The sequence below is a fragment of the Canis lupus genome, chromosome 13 (assembly GCF_011100685.1).
Source record: "Canis lupus familiaris isolate Mischka breed German Shepherd chromosome 13, alternate assembly UU_Cfam_GSD_1.0, whole genome shotgun sequence".
NCBI classification, from domain to species: domain Eukaryota; kingdom Metazoa; phylum Chordata; class Mammalia; order Carnivora; family Canidae; genus Canis; species Canis lupus.
In genome coordinates, this window is record NC_049234.1 from 25,296,233 (window position 1) to 25,311,789 (window position 15,557).

Here is a 15,557-nt window from a genome sequence, read left to right on the forward strand (position 1 = left end):
TATATTTTGGATACTAACCCTTCATCAGATATGTCATTTGCAAGTATCTTCTTCCTCTCAGTAGGTTGCCTTTTAGTTTTGTTGATTGTTTCCTTCTCTGTGAAGAAACTTTTTATTTTGATGTAGTCCCAATGGTTTATTTTTGTTTTATTTCCCTTGTTTTAGGAGACATATCTAGAAAAATGTTGCTAAAGCCACTGTTAGAGAGATTACTGCCAGTGCTCCCTTCAAGGATTTTCATGGTTTCAGGTCTCAGATGTGGGCCTTTAATCCATCTTGAGTTTATTTTTCTGTATGGGGAAAGAAAGTGGTCCAGTTTCATTCTTTTGCATGTGGCTGTCCAGTTTTCCAAACACCATTTGTTGAAGAGACTGTCTTTTTCCCATTGTATACTCATTCTTCCTTTGTCAAAGATTAATTGACCATATAATAGTGGGTTTATTTCTGGAATTGTGATACCTCCAGTTTTGTTTTGCTTTTTCGAGATTGCTTTGGCTGTTTGAAGTTTTTTGTGTTTCCATACAAATTTTAGGATCATTTGTTTAGTTCTGTGAAAAATGATGTTGGTATTTTGATAGGGATTGCATTAAATTTGTAGATTACTTTGGGTAGTACAGATATTTTAGCAATATTTGTCTTCCAACCCATGAGCATGGAATGTCTTTCTATTTCTTTTCATCATCTTGAATTTCTTTCATCAGTGTTTTATTGTCTTCAAGGTACAGGTTTTTCACCTTTTTTGTTTAGGTTTGTTCCTAGATATCTTATTGTTTTTGGTGCAATGGGATTATTTTATTAATTTCACTTTCTGCTGCTTCCTTATGAGTGTATGCAAATGCCACAGGTTTCTGTACATTAATTTTATGTCCTGCTACTTTGCTGAATTCATTTATCAGTTCTAGCAATTCTTTTGGTGGAGTTTTTTCTATATATAGTGTCATGTCATCTGCAAATAAGGAGTTTTACTTCTTCCTTTCCAATTTGGATGCCTTTTATTTCTTTTTGTTTAATTGCTGTGGCTAGGACTTCCAGTTGTGTTAAATAATAGTATTGAGAATGGATATCCCTTTCTTATTCCTGACCTTAGGAGGAAAAGCTGTCAGTTTTTCCACCATTGAGTATGATCTTAGCTGTGGGCTTTTCGTATGAGGCCTTTATTATGTTGAATTATGTTCCCTCTAGACCTACCTTGCAAAGGGTTTTTTATCATGAATGGATGTTGTACTTTGTCAAATACTTTTTCTGCACCTATTGAAATGACCATATGGTTTTATCCTTTTCCTTATTGATGTCATGGATCAGGTTGATTTTTTGTGAGTATTAAACTACCCTTGTATCCCAAGAATTAATCATGTTGAGTGACTTTTTAAAATACATTACTAGATTTGGTTTGCTAATATTTTGTTGAGGATTTTTGCATTTATATTCATGAGAGATATGCGCCTCTAGTTTTATTTTCTGTGTGTGTCTTTATCTGGGTTTGGTATCAGGGTGATACTGGCCTCATAGAATGAATTTGGAAGTTTTCCTTCCTCTGGTATTTTTTGGAATAGTTTGAGAAGAATGGGTATTAACTCTTCTTTAAATGTTTAGTAGACTTTGCCTGTGAAGACATCTGATCCTGGAGTTTTGTTTTCTGGGAGTTTTTTATTTTTAATTTAAATTCCATTTGCCAACATATAGTACATCATTAGTTTCAGATGTAATGTTCAATAATTCATCAGTTGTGTATAATACCCAGTGTTCATCACATCATGTGCCCTCTTTAATGCTCATTGCCCAGTTACCCCATCCCTCCCACCCAACTCACTTCCAGCGACCCTCAGTTTGTTTCCCAGAGTTAAGGGTCTCTTATGGTTTGCCTTCCTCTCTGATTTTTCCCCACTCAGTTTCTCCTCCTTCCCTTATGGTCCTTTGCACTATTTCCTATATTCGGCATATGAGTGAAACCATCTGATAATTTCTTTCTCTGTTTGACTTATTTCACTTAACATAATACTTGTTAGTGGCATAATCTCTATGGCATAAATCATTCGGCATAAATCTCTAATTTCATCCATGTTGATGTAAATGGTAGGTATTCATTCTCTCTGATGACTGAATAATGGGAGTTGTGTTTTGTTTTGTTTGTTTTACCAATCAATTTCATTGCTGGTGATTGGTCTGTTCAAATTTTTTATTTCTTCCTGCTTTAGTTTTGGTAGGTTATATGTTTCTAAGAATTTGTTCATCTCTCCTAGGTTGTTTAATTTGCTGGCATATAGGTTTTCAAAATATTCTGTTACAGTTATTTGTATTTCTGTAATGTTGGTTGCTATTTCTCCTCTTTCTTAGTAATTTTGTTTATTTGGGTCCCTCTCACTTATGTTTTTCATGAGTCTTGCTGGAGGTTTATCAATTTTGTTGTTCTTTTCAAAGATTCAGCTCCTGGTTTCACTGATCTGTTCACTGGCTTTTTTAGTTTCTATTTCATTTACTTCTGCTCTAATCTTATTATTTCCTTCCTTTTGCTGGGTTTAGGGGTTTTTTTTTTGTTCTTCTTTTTCTAGCTCCTTTAGGTGTAAGGCTTGTTTATTGAGACTTTTCTTGCTTCTTGAAATAGGTCTCTATCGCTATAAACTTCCCTCTGAGAACGACTTTCCCTGCATCCCAGAAATTTTGGACCATTGTGTTTCCATTTTCATTTGTCTGCATGATTTTTGATTTCTTGTTGGCCCATTCATTTTTTAATAGCATGTTATTTAACCTCCATGTATTTGTGCTCTTTCCAGAATTTTTCTTGTGGTTAATTTCTAGTTTCATAGTGTTATAATCAAAAAAGATGCATGGTATGACTTCGATTTTTTTTTAAATTTGTTGATACTTACTTTATGGCATATTATGTGGTCTATTCTGGAAAGTTTTCTGGGTGCACTTGAAAAAAATGTGTATTTTGTTGTTTTAGCATGGAATATTCTGAATATGTCTGTTAAATTCATGTGCTCCAGTGTGTCATTCAAAGCCACTGTTGCCTTGTTGACTTTGCAAATTTATTTTCTTACAATTCTGGAAGTCAGAAGTATCAAGTGGGTAGTCATCAGAGAGGGAGAAAAACCGTGAGAAACTCTTAACTCTAGGAAACAAACTGAGGGTTGCTGGAGGAGAGGTGGGTGGGGAAATGGGGTAACCGGGTGATGAACATTAAGGAGGGCACGTGATGTGATGAGCACTGGATGCTATACACAACTGATAAATTATTGAACACTACATCTGAAACTAAATATGTACTATATGTTGGCTAAATGGATTTAAAAAAAAAAAAAAAAAAAAGATGGGACACCTGGGTGACTCAGCGGTTTAGCCCCTGCCTTCAGCCCAGGACGTGATCCTGGAGACCCGGGTTGGAGTCCCTCATAGGGCTCTCTGCATGGAGCCTCACATCGGGCTCCCTGCATGGAACCTGCTTCTCCCTCTGCGTGTGTATCTGCCTGTGTGTGTGTGTGTGTGTCTCTCATTAATAAATAAGTAAAAAAAAATTTTTAAAAGAAAGAAAGAAAGAAAAGAAAGAAAAGAAAAGAAAAGAAGAAAAGAAAAGAAGAAAAGAGAAAAGAAAAGAAAAAAAGCTTAAAGAAAAAAAAAAAAAAGAAGAGATACCACGTAGCCTCACTAGTCTAAAATCACAGTGCCAGCAGGTCTGTGCCCTTCATGGATAGTCTAAGGGAATCTGTTTCCTTGTCCTTCCAGCTTCTAGAGACCATGCACATTCCTTGGCTTATGGCCCTATATCTTCAAAGCCAAAAACAGTAAGTCCAGTCTTTGTCAAGTCACATCTCTATGCAGCTCCTTATTCAGCCTTCCTCTTCCTCTTTAAAGTGCCCTTGTGATTACATTGGGCCCACCTGGATAATCTAAAATAATTTCCCCATCACACATTCAACTGATTAGCAACATTAATTCCATTGACAATGTTAATTCCCCTTTGACACTGAACCTAACATATTCATAGGTTCTGGGGATCGGGACATGAATATCTTTGGGAGCCTATCATGTTATAAGATAATGAGCTACTGGCATATCTTAATGAAAGAATTTTTAAAGTTATTTACCTTCTGCATATTTTTAAATTCACATCCTTCATTTTTCATTGGAGTTGCAAAGGAAGTAATTACTTGCACTTTGTAAATCTCAGTATTTATATCACTCTTAAAATTACTTAAGTGAATTTAGATGTTATGGTGATTTGGTATAGCCAATCATCCATTTAATTTTTTTCAATACATGTATAACTTTCTTCCTGAGAGTTGAAATTGTTTATCATTTCTATTTTCCTTGAAAGTATGTTTTTATTTTCTTCCTGAGATTCAGAGAATATTTATTAACACAATATATTTTCATGCTTTAAGGTCTTCCATTGATAATCCCAACATACATGTCTATAACAAAATTATATAGACAGATAAGTGGATATGTACATATGTGTGTGTGTACCATTCCCTGGGATCACTATGCTTTATGATTTAAAATTTTTCCTCTATATTGAATTGTTAATGCTATTAATATAAATAAGCAATCAAGCTAAAATGTTATGTATTTCATAAATATTTTTAAATTAAAGAGTAAAATTTTATTGGAAATATTTTTTTGTTATGGATGAGGATGGAGAAAGAGCAAATTACAGTGTCTTGATTATCTTAAACTTTTCCAAACAATATTCCACACTTTAGGACAACCTTTCATAATACAATTCTAGGCAGTGAGAGGCAAGTGTTTATTTGGGAAAGTGGAAATGGTTCAACAGAGAAAGTCAAGGTGATCTCTAAGAATCATCCAGATGCACAGTCAAAACAGAGTGAGTCTCCTGACAGGATACAGACAATGCAGCCAATACAATTATAAATTCACTATGCATTTTTTTCTTCTCTGCTTGGAATCACACAAAATAGGATATATCAGCATTCTAATGATCGTAGGGTACAATCTTTAGTACTACAAATAGTATGTCTCCGTGGGTGAGGTCATATGTCTTATGCATCCCAACTATCAAAAATAAACAACAAATCCCCATCAACCATGCTCGAGGAAAGATTAAGTTAGTTCTCAATGACCTCTAATGAAAATGTTATGGGGAAATTATTGTCATTAGGAAAGGAGATCAAAAGGCAGGAAGGCCCCCAAAAAGTAAGAAAAAGTATCATAAAGTTGTATTTTAAAATTAATTAAAATATTTATCTTAGACTTTTCTAACATTAATTATGTTTGTCAAATTTGTTGTGATTTCTTTTCCTATTCTAAGTGAATGCTCATTTTCACAACTAATTCCATATTCACAATGATGTATGCTTTCTAGAAGGGAACCTCTAAATGAATTTTTTAACTTAAAAATACAACTTAATAAATGCTTGTCAGACCGAATTGAATGGAATTCATTCAATCAAGTGGAAGACAATTAATATTAATCAATTCCTTGTGTATGCCAGGCACCCTGTTTAGACTGTTTGGAAACAATATTTCATTCACTTCTCACAAAACAAGCAACTAAACAAAAATATGCAAAACATTATAAGCATGTATTACTATCCACATTCCACTGCCAGGGAAAGGTTAAGCATAATATTCACAGCTAGTCATTCCCACAGCTAGCAAAACAACAATGCAAGATTAGATCCCAGGATTTTGGAGAATAAGTAGAGCTACCACCAAGTCATTATTCATCTCTTCAATGGGTTAGGTCATGGTAAGGGCAACATAGAGCAAACCAGGGGCAGCTAGCTCAATATAGTGGCCGTGGCAGTGGTGAAGAAAAGTATGTACAATTCTACGTGAGATGATCAAGAAAGGCCTCATCAACAAGGCAATCCTTGAACACAGACTCAAATGATATGAGGACTTAGTTTTGCAGATGTCAGAAGAATAAGCATCGTAGGCAGAGGGGGCAGCAAATGCAAAGGTTCTGAGATGTTCTGGGAGTGTTCCATGAACAAAAAGAAGGGTGATAAAGAAGAGTTGGAGGAGGGAACACATGCAGCTCCAGCAAGGTGTGGTATGCAGCTCCCATAGCCTCTGTCAACTTCTATAAGAACCCCAGCTTCTGCTCTGAGGAGATTCCAAAGGCACAGGAGGATGCAGAGAAGCACCTTGATCAAATTCACATTCTCCAAGATGCCTATCTGCTGGGTAGAGACTAAGCTAACAGTGGGTCAAGGATGGAGGCAGGGGACCAGGTAGGAGGCACCTGCAGTAATCCAGGTGAGAGTACAGACACAACAGCAGTGGTAGTGAGAAATGGTCCAGTTGTGGATGTGTTCTATAGACAGAGCCACAGCATTTGCTAATGGCATCTGTGAAGTATAAGACAAAGAAAGAGAAGTTGGGATTATTCCAAGGGGTTTTTTTGTTTGTTTGTTTTTTGGGTTTTTTTTTTTTTTTTTTTTTTTTGACAGGGGGAGGCAGAATGACTGAACAACTGAAAGAATGAAGTTTCCATTTATTCTAAGAAGTTATTGTTCTTGATTCTTTTTTGTTGTTGTTCTTGATTCTTTATACAAATGATCTATAATCTTCATGTCAACTCAACCCTACAGGCAAGGTGGCAGAACCAAGGGCAGAAACAAGATCCTGCCCGCCCTAAAGCTCTACATGTACACTCAGTAGCAGCTCCATAACCTTGGGCAATAATAGTTTACTTTCTTAAAGGATGTGCCTGGCACAGTGCTGAATCCTCTTGCATCGATTTCCCATTTAATCCTCAAAACAACCCCACTGGGAAAGGATTATCCATCTGCATTTTGAAATGAGGAAACTGAGGCCTATGCCCTGAAGAAGCACCAGTGCCAGCTGGGCAGCACCCTTTCCCCCCAACCCTTCCAAACTTCCTAAATCTGATTACCTCAAACTTTCCTTTTTGTTACTCCATAATTGCTTCCTGCAATTATTCAATGGTATTTTTTTCTTCTTGTCTTTGCAGTACTCTCACATTTATTTAACCAATTCACTATATTAAATTCCATCTGTTAAAATAACTAGAGTGATTTCTATTTTTCTACCAAGAGAGTGATTCCATGTTTACTTCCACCAATGTGTTGTGCCTCTCCCAAGGCGCAGGTACTGTGCTAAGCACTGAAGACATACACATAAAAACGACAGAGACCCTGACCTCAGTGATGCCAAGGAGCTAGACAAACACATGCCACACTCAGTCCCTGTAAACCAGTCAAGCCGTATGACAAGTTAAAATGCAAGAACTGTCAACAAAATGTAATGGAAATACAGGGGACAGGAACTGATTCTAACAAGAAGAATCTTGCCAGCTGACAACAGGGCTCCTCCTTGAAAGAAGAATGGAATTTAATGGGAAAAAGAAGGCAAGGGTAGGTAGAGGCAAAGGCAACAGCAAGAGCCGGAAAGAGGGGGAATGCTTAGAATGACAGAGAAAAGCCAGTAGCTCAGCAAAGTAGGGACTGCACCAGGTGTGTGATGATGGAACAGTCTGAGCCTGAGGCAGGAAGGGGAAAGGGGCACTTGGACACTTGTTCTTTGAAAGTTAATCAGAAGTTATCAAAAGAATTTAGCCAGAGAGTGACATGGTCAGATCTGCCTTCCCAAAGATCATTCACTCTCACTCCCAAAGGAGGGCAGAAACTGAGCTGTGAATGAAACCCAATGATAGATAATGAAGGTTGCAGTAGGGTAGTGGAGGGGTATGTGGAAGAAGGGTGGATCTGAATAGGATGGATATGCAAAGCTGTTTTGAAGCAATCCCAATAGAAAATCAAAGTGTTATTTGTATTTTCCCTCCATCTGCCTAACAGTAGCCTTGTGCCAAGTAGGTAAGCAGTTTAATCAACTTCATTTTCTTGGTCTTGCCTACTCCTCTCTACTCCCCCTAGAATGCTGGGGACATTCCTACCAGAGGCTCTTCAAAACATATCTTGTTTGGTCTCTTTTCTTAAATCATTGTTCACTTGAACATGAACTCCTTCCAGAGCTTACACCCTGTTTAGGGTATGCAATTGGCCAGTGCTTTGTTGAATTTAGAAATGACTTCTTGAGTCTTGAAGGATACAGAGATAGATGCTGAAGGAGGACACAGCACGGACTGGGGTGCAACTTGGTTCTGTCGCTTATTGGCCTCAGAAAATCACACCAGTCCTCCAAGCTTCATTTTGCTAATTCATGGAATGGGAATCCTAATATTTACCTCACAGTAAGTGATTTACTAGGATAAAGGAATGAAGTCTATAAGACATATGGAGCTCAGACCACTTGAATGCTAGGTCCCTGAGAGAGGAAACCAGTCTGCTGTTCTCACCAACTCCACATTTATTAAATAGCTATATCATTCAAATTAATACTTGCCTGTCTTGCTTTGTCTTATTTTTTGCTTACTCCTTGTGTGAATGTCACAAGGCTGAATTCCTCTCTGTAGAGTTCTCATGGAAAGCAGAAATCCTGGAGGAAACTCAGTCATGAATTCCTTACACTATGCTGGCATCACTGTGTGCATTTCCCCAAGGCTTTTCACTTATAGGAGTGGACTAACCCTTCTGGGAAGCCAAGGGATGGTTATGCCCACACAACAGGAGAGGAAACTAAGATCCAGGAGGGAAAGTGATTCAAGGACTTTCATGAGACTAGAATAATAAAGCTGCAACTGGAGTCAGATGTGTCCAACTATGTAGCCCCACATCTCCTGAGCCATCAAGTGGCAGTAAGATAGCCAGGATTCTCTGTTGGAGATGTGCTTCAAGCTAACAGAGGACAAGAGGGAAGAGTATGAAGCCCCTCCCCAATCCCAAGGTGAGTGGTTATTCCCATTTGGGACCTATATCTCAAGGCCTCCCTGATTGCAGACTTCCTATATCCTTGAAGTACTACCTGGGCCACAGCAGATGCCACCACCTTATTTGCAGTTCTTTATTTCCTTTCTTTTTTCTCCCTAATGCACATTGCCTTCTTCACTGTCCTCATCATTCCTTACACATCTGCTCATTTCATTTATAAAGGTACCTGCCAACCTGAGGTGCCTCTCCCTTTCTTCCTTTTGGTCCTTAAGCCCCATCCTTCCACATGCCTGTATTAACTGGAGGGGGAAATTAATAAACCTGCCCACATTATTAACGTCACACAGGAATTAAAATTTAACATCTTTCCCTTTTGCCTATGATGAAATACTTTAATTATACTGAAACAAGGTGAGTGCTGAAGGCAAAGCTGTACTGATAGAAACCAGAGTAAAAGCACCCTTTTCCCAAGCTCAACATAGTAGGAGACAGCTTTTGGTGGAGCAAAAGTATGTGGGATTGGAAGACAGGCAGACCCTGGTTCCAATGCCAGTATTTCCATTTCTTCCTAACTCTGTGATCTTGAACTTTGCTGCTCCTGTGATACTAAATTATACTTTTTCTTTTCCTTAGGGACAAGAAAAATCATGTAACTAATTGCATTTTACTCTATGCCCTGGCTACCAGGAAGCTCATAGACTTGTCTAGAACTCAATTTAAATAACAATATAGGACCCAATGATATCTATGTTAATGCTAATTTACCTTTTGGTTTTCATCTTCTCCCCTACCATATTTTCCATGATTCTGGTTTTTATGCTTATATTCATAATTTCCCCTCTTATTAAATAAGCATATAAATGTGTTTTATTCAATCTTTGCAAATCAAGCAGAGTATAAATAAATAAAAATCTCTCTACACTTTAATTTTCAAACCTATAAAAGTGGTTATAAGCACCTACTACATAGCATTGTTATGAAGACAGGAATGAAATAAAGTTTTTAGCATAGCCTTGAACATAGGAAGATGCCTATTAAATATTAGTGCTCTCCTTCCCTTGAGAAGGCAAAAAGTTGGCTGATGTATGTGGCCCATTTAAAACATTTTCAATAAGATGTGACAGATCTGAGGCATGGGAACATGTAGCCAAGTTTAAAAAATCTCACAGATGCATGAGCATCCCCCAACCTGTCCCAAAGCTGGGTGTGACAATTCCACTCTTCTACTTTCAAGACTGTCGAAGGCTACTGCAAAGTCATAAAGCTTTACGTGATGTTAATGTATAACAGGCCATGATCTTGGGCAAGTTCTTAATCTCTCTTAAGTCTCTGTTTACTTGCCTTAAAAATAATAATACTACCTCTCTGTTTAGTTCTACTGAAGATTATGTAAAATGAAAAACATGGTTTGCTTAGATCATGCTAAGTGGTCAATTAAGGTTAGCTATTAACTTTAAACTCAATAATTAGTACTATTGTTATTGCCAGTATTTTACATTACCCTACCTCCTCTAATCTTCCCAATTTAGAAAGGAAGGCATTATTTTCTACATCTTGCAGCTAAGAAAATTGAGGCTCAGAAACGTTGCATGACTTCCACAATTTAAAAGTTGTTGGAGTGGGCCGCCTGTGTGGCTCAGTTGTTGAGTGTCTGCCCTTGGCTCAAGTCGTGATCTCAGGGTCCTGGGATAGAGCCCTATGTCGGGCTCTGTGCTCAGTGAGGAGTCTGCTTGAAATTCTCTGTCTCCCTCTTCCACTGCCATCCCCACTCACACATGCAGTCTCTGTTAAATAGTAAATAAATCTCTTTTTGAAAAAGCAGATGAAGGTTCATGTTTTTTAAAAACATTAAAACAAAAGGTGATAGAGATTGATAGAGAAATTTTGCATAAAAATTTAGAGTCACCTAAAGTTATAGGACAAACTTGGGAAATAACTTCAAGGTCCAGTGCACACCAATTTAGAATTTCACACATATTGGTCTAATACAGAATGCCCATTGCCTAGCGTAACACCAATTCTTTATTAAGGAATAAATGATATACAAAAACTGTACATATTTAGTGTGTACAATTCAATGAGTTCAAATATATGCAGACACTCATGATACTATCACCAATATCAAGGTAATAAACATATCCAACCTCCCATATCCTAATGTCCCTTTAGTGTTGTTGTTGTTGTTGTTGTTGTTGTTGTTTATGTGTCTGTGTTTTGTTTCCTTGGGGTGAGAGTACTAAACATGAGATCTACTCTCAACAAATTTTAACATACACAAGATGGCCTTGTTAACTATAAACACTACATTGTACAGCAGACCTCTGGACCTTGTCCATCCAGCAGAACTGAAACTTTATACTCATTGAATAACAACCTCTCCATCTTTCCCTTGCCTCAGGCTATAGCAACCACTATTACATTCTCTGCTTCCATGAATTTGACTGGTATAGCTACCTCCTATAAGTAAAATTATGCAGTATTTGTCTTCCTGTGGTTGGCTTATTACATGTAGCATAATGTCTTCCAGGTTCATCCATATCATCCCAAAAGGCAGGATTTCCTTCTACCTTAAAGCTGAATAATATCCTATTGTATGTAGACACCATATTTCTTTTATCTACCCATCTGTCAGGGACACTTGGGTTGTTTTCATATCTTGATTATTATGAATAATGCTGCAATGAACATGGGAGTACAGATATAAATGAAAACTTCAATGCAGAAGTAAAAACAATGCAAATGTGGAGTCACACTTGGGAGACACACTAACTCATTTTAGGTTAAGAAGAAAATTACATTCACATCAGCTTACTCCTGCCTAGAGCTATCTGTTTTTCTCTGAAAAGAAAAGCACTGAGTACCACTGAAATTGCTTCACCTTGTTTGGAGTCAAAATAGATCTGGGCTCAAGTCCCAGGTTTTAGCATTGTTAACATATTAAATCTTTGTTATCTTAATGAATACATACCACTTAAGCTTAAAAAGAGATAAGCAACCCAACTGCTCCAGTCCTTGAGTGTAGGCTGCATGGAATTATAAATCAATTTTTTAAAAAAGTACTCATCAAAGAATCAAAGATCTTCGCTTGTTCATGCCAAGATAAGTTTCAAGGCAGGTGCAGTAGGATTCGTGTTATTTATAGAGAGAGAATTATAACTGGGATGAAAATGTCCTTTCCAACCAAGAAGAGACTAGGACATTTTCTTTCCATATTATTCAGTCATGTCATCCATATCTATCAGCCCACCACATTTTTCTCTCTTAAGAAACCTTCAACTTATTCCATGCAAAATGGGTTCTAATATGAGCTGCCTTGTCATATCAGGTAGATATCATAAGTATTATATAAACTTCTATTTCTGCAAATTTTCATAGGGATTCTCATGTTACCTACTACTTGGAGATTTAGAAGATTTGCATTGCTTTCATTCACCCTCAAAACTCAGCATGATTTGTTCAAAATTTTACTAGTCAGCATTGAAATAAAAAAATGGTACATCATGCACAATGATAAACTACCCCATGTGGTTTGGATAAATTAAATACTTTAAGCTTTCAGTCTCCCTAATGATTTGGAAATGAAACAGCTGTGATTTATGACTCTAGCTGATAGGCTAGATCTGAAGTTTACACTTTGAAAAATGCCGTATTTAAATCCCCCTATAAATAAAAAATCATATTGCTCTAAAAATCTAGCCTAAGATATGCATGTAATAAATTAGAGATCCTCATGTTGGGTGGGGACTCATCCAACATCTCATCCTGGACATCTCCAGGACTGATGGCTTTCTTCTTTGAAAAAATTGCACTGTGTGAGCCAGACTGCCTCTGGTAACACGGAATCAACAGTTGTTGTTCCTTTCTGTCCATTTATTTGACCATCTTAATGACTGCTGTCAGAGCCAACCTATATCAGGTTAGTTGTAAGGGTGACCTTATTGGTTTTTAAGTCCAGATCAACTATTATGAATCAGGTGGTCTCCAAAGTCTAATACAAACATCATCCTGGCTTCTTTGTGCCTTTTTGTTTGTTTGCTTAAATGACATGTCTGCTCTTGGCTTCTGCATTGAGGCAGCTTACAGAAGCTAAGAAAAAAAGAAGAAAAGGGGGGAAAGCACTTGGAGGGGAGTCCATTGACCTCGGGTCCAGTGTGGCCTCTATCTCTCCCTTCCTTGTGATTTGGTGTTAATTCCTCGCCCACTCTGAGATCTTTATATTGAAAGGATGGTATATTTCATGCCTAAATCCACTTCTTTCACTGACAATTATAGCATAACACTTGGACTGGAGCAAAGGTAACTTCAAATTCTTTGACAAGCTGCTTATTCTTTCTGCCTCCCAATTTCCCCAAGTATAGAACAGAAATAATTGTTCTTACCACACAGAATTTGCAGGAAGACTAGAGGAGAAAACATATGCACACAAAGTACCACAATTCTTGGCACATAGTTAACCAATGTTCAAAAGTACTCATCATTATTTTTATAATAATCATTACCAATATTTTCATTATACTGCCATCAATCACCTGCCATTAAGGACAGGAGGAGGGGGGGAATGAACAAGCTTCAGGGAGGACGCAACACCAAAGCAAGAGCCATCTCTCATGTTTGTTTCAGAGGCCTAACACCAAAGCCAGCTTGTGGTAAATGGAATAAAAAAGTATACTGAGTCTTCATGACCTATGGGACTTGCCAGAGGTTGCCTAAGGCCTCACAGACCTGGACCTGAATTCCAACTCTGCCACTTACTAGGTCTTGGAACTGGGTAAGTCATTAAACATTTTGAGCTCAGTTTTCAAAGCCATGGGGTGAGTGGTAATACCTACCTTATATGGTAGTCATGAGCATAAGTAAAACTGTGGCTGGAAAGCACTTCACATCCTACCCAGCCCATAGTAAGTGTTCAAAGAATCAAAGTTGCTACTGTTACTCTGATGATTACCATTATGGCTTTTCTGGCACTGTTTCCTGGCCCCACTAAACCCAAAGCCATTCCCTCCCTGTGTCTTCAGATTTCCTCTGGAGTCCCATCCCTTCTATTCAACAGGCCCACTTGACAGGCCCTTGTTCACTAGCTCGCCTTCTGTTTTTCTCTGCTTCACTTTTACAGAAATCCTCAGCTTGCTGAGAAGGGCGCTTGTCTCATTCATGATTCATGAGGCATGGAGTATACAGATGGCATTATATAAATGTTTAATAATCACCATATGGTTTCCCCAGAAATTCTGTCACTCATTGATGAATCCAGACTGAAGGCTCCTTGTTTGTGAAATAGAAGGCAGACCTCCATTCTCTGCTCCCTTCCCCTGCTGTGGGTGCACCATGAAACAGGGAAATGGTACACACCAGCCTGGGAGGTATTAGGAGAATGCCAGATTTAGGATTATGAACAAATGAAGCCCCCCCGCCCCCATACTGGCTATTACCCTTCTGTGTCAAAGATAGCTTGGTTGCTCCTGTCTTATACTGATGCCTGTTTTAATTATTCCATTACAGGTCAGTGTTTTAAGTTGGCGAGGTATCCATGAGGTTTTCAACTGGGTCCACTTCTACCATGATCTCCTTTCTCCTGGCCGTTTCTTTAAAGGGCCTTGTGACAGCCCTTTATTTGTGAGGCTCTGCACTTGCGGATGGAGTCGCATATGGAATGAGGGAAACGGCACATTTGACAAATGGGAATCATGATTGTCTGGCCTCCTGACAGGTGTTGATGTGTTCTCCTGACCTGTAAATGTTGCAGCTGACTGATTACAGTAATTGATTGAGAAAACATTTGTCAATAGCTTTCTAATGAAGGAGAGAGGTGAGGAGGAAAGATTGCTGGAGCTCCTAGGAGCTGGATTTCACTTAACAGAAGGAGCACTGAACCATGTTCTAATCACTGAATTCCATATCCCCATCTATAAAATGGAAATTCCATTCATCTGGTCAACATTTGTGGAGTACCTACTATGTGCTAGATAAGAGGTCAAAAGCTGGTGATTTATAAGTAGAATATGATCCTCATACTTGGTCTGTGTCCTGCTTAGTTGATCTGCACCATCCTTTTGTTACAGTTGGAAGCAGATGGCCGATATGTAAAATCAGGATATTTCACATTAAAAATATAAGTTTCTGGAATCCCTTGGAAAAACCATTATTTGGCAGCACTGGGCCTGTACGTCTGCAAGGCAACATTTGTCTCAACTTAGGTAGCCACTGCCTCTTGGAAATGGGCTATATGCCCTAAGTTTGTCCATGTTCCTACCACTCCATGATTATATCTATTAGTGTTAGCAGTCTGGGTCCTCGTAGGATTCCCAGTTTGAGATCCTTGGTTTAGATTCTGAAGATACAAAAGTGAAAAAAAAATGATTCTGGTCCCTGGCCTTAAATTACTTACAGCAGTAAGTAATTTACTTACTACAGTAAATACTAAATTTCTAGCAAAGAGGAAAATTAGGCATTCTGGTTTAGTAAAGATTCTACACAGTAAAGCCATCCCATATCTGTCATGATGGCTACCATATGTAAGAAGCCATTTTCAAAATCTTTGCAATACCATCTCCTGTGGTGCCTGGGGTTGTAGTTGCAGGTCTACATATGAAAGCAGCATGCATGGGCATGGTTTACAATTGTGTCACCAGACTGCCAGTGGCCTCAAGTGGGTCATTCACTTCCCTAGGAATCCTATTCTTCTAGATGCAACAGTGTAAGGGACTGGAAAGTGTGCCATAAACTCTAATGCTCTATACTGGGAGCAGTAAACTATGACAACCTGTTTTTGTACATAAAGTTTATAGCCTCATGCATTCC

The 15,557-nt window shown here is 38.1% G+C and overlaps 1 long non-coding RNA gene across 1 annotated transcript in view; it reads left to right on the plus strand.

Moving 5' to 3' along the window:
- Positions 1–15,084, plus strand: part of LOC119864737 — a 36,649-nt gene extending 21,565 nt beyond the window's left edge. The window contains exons 2-3 of the long non-coding RNA XR_005368299.1: positions 13,380–13,527; positions 14,259–15,084. This is a non-coding gene — a long non-coding RNA (uncharacterized LOC119864737). The remainder of the gene's footprint in view (positions 1–13,379; positions 13,528–14,258) is intronic.
- Positions 15,085–15,557: the final 473 nt, after the last annotated feature.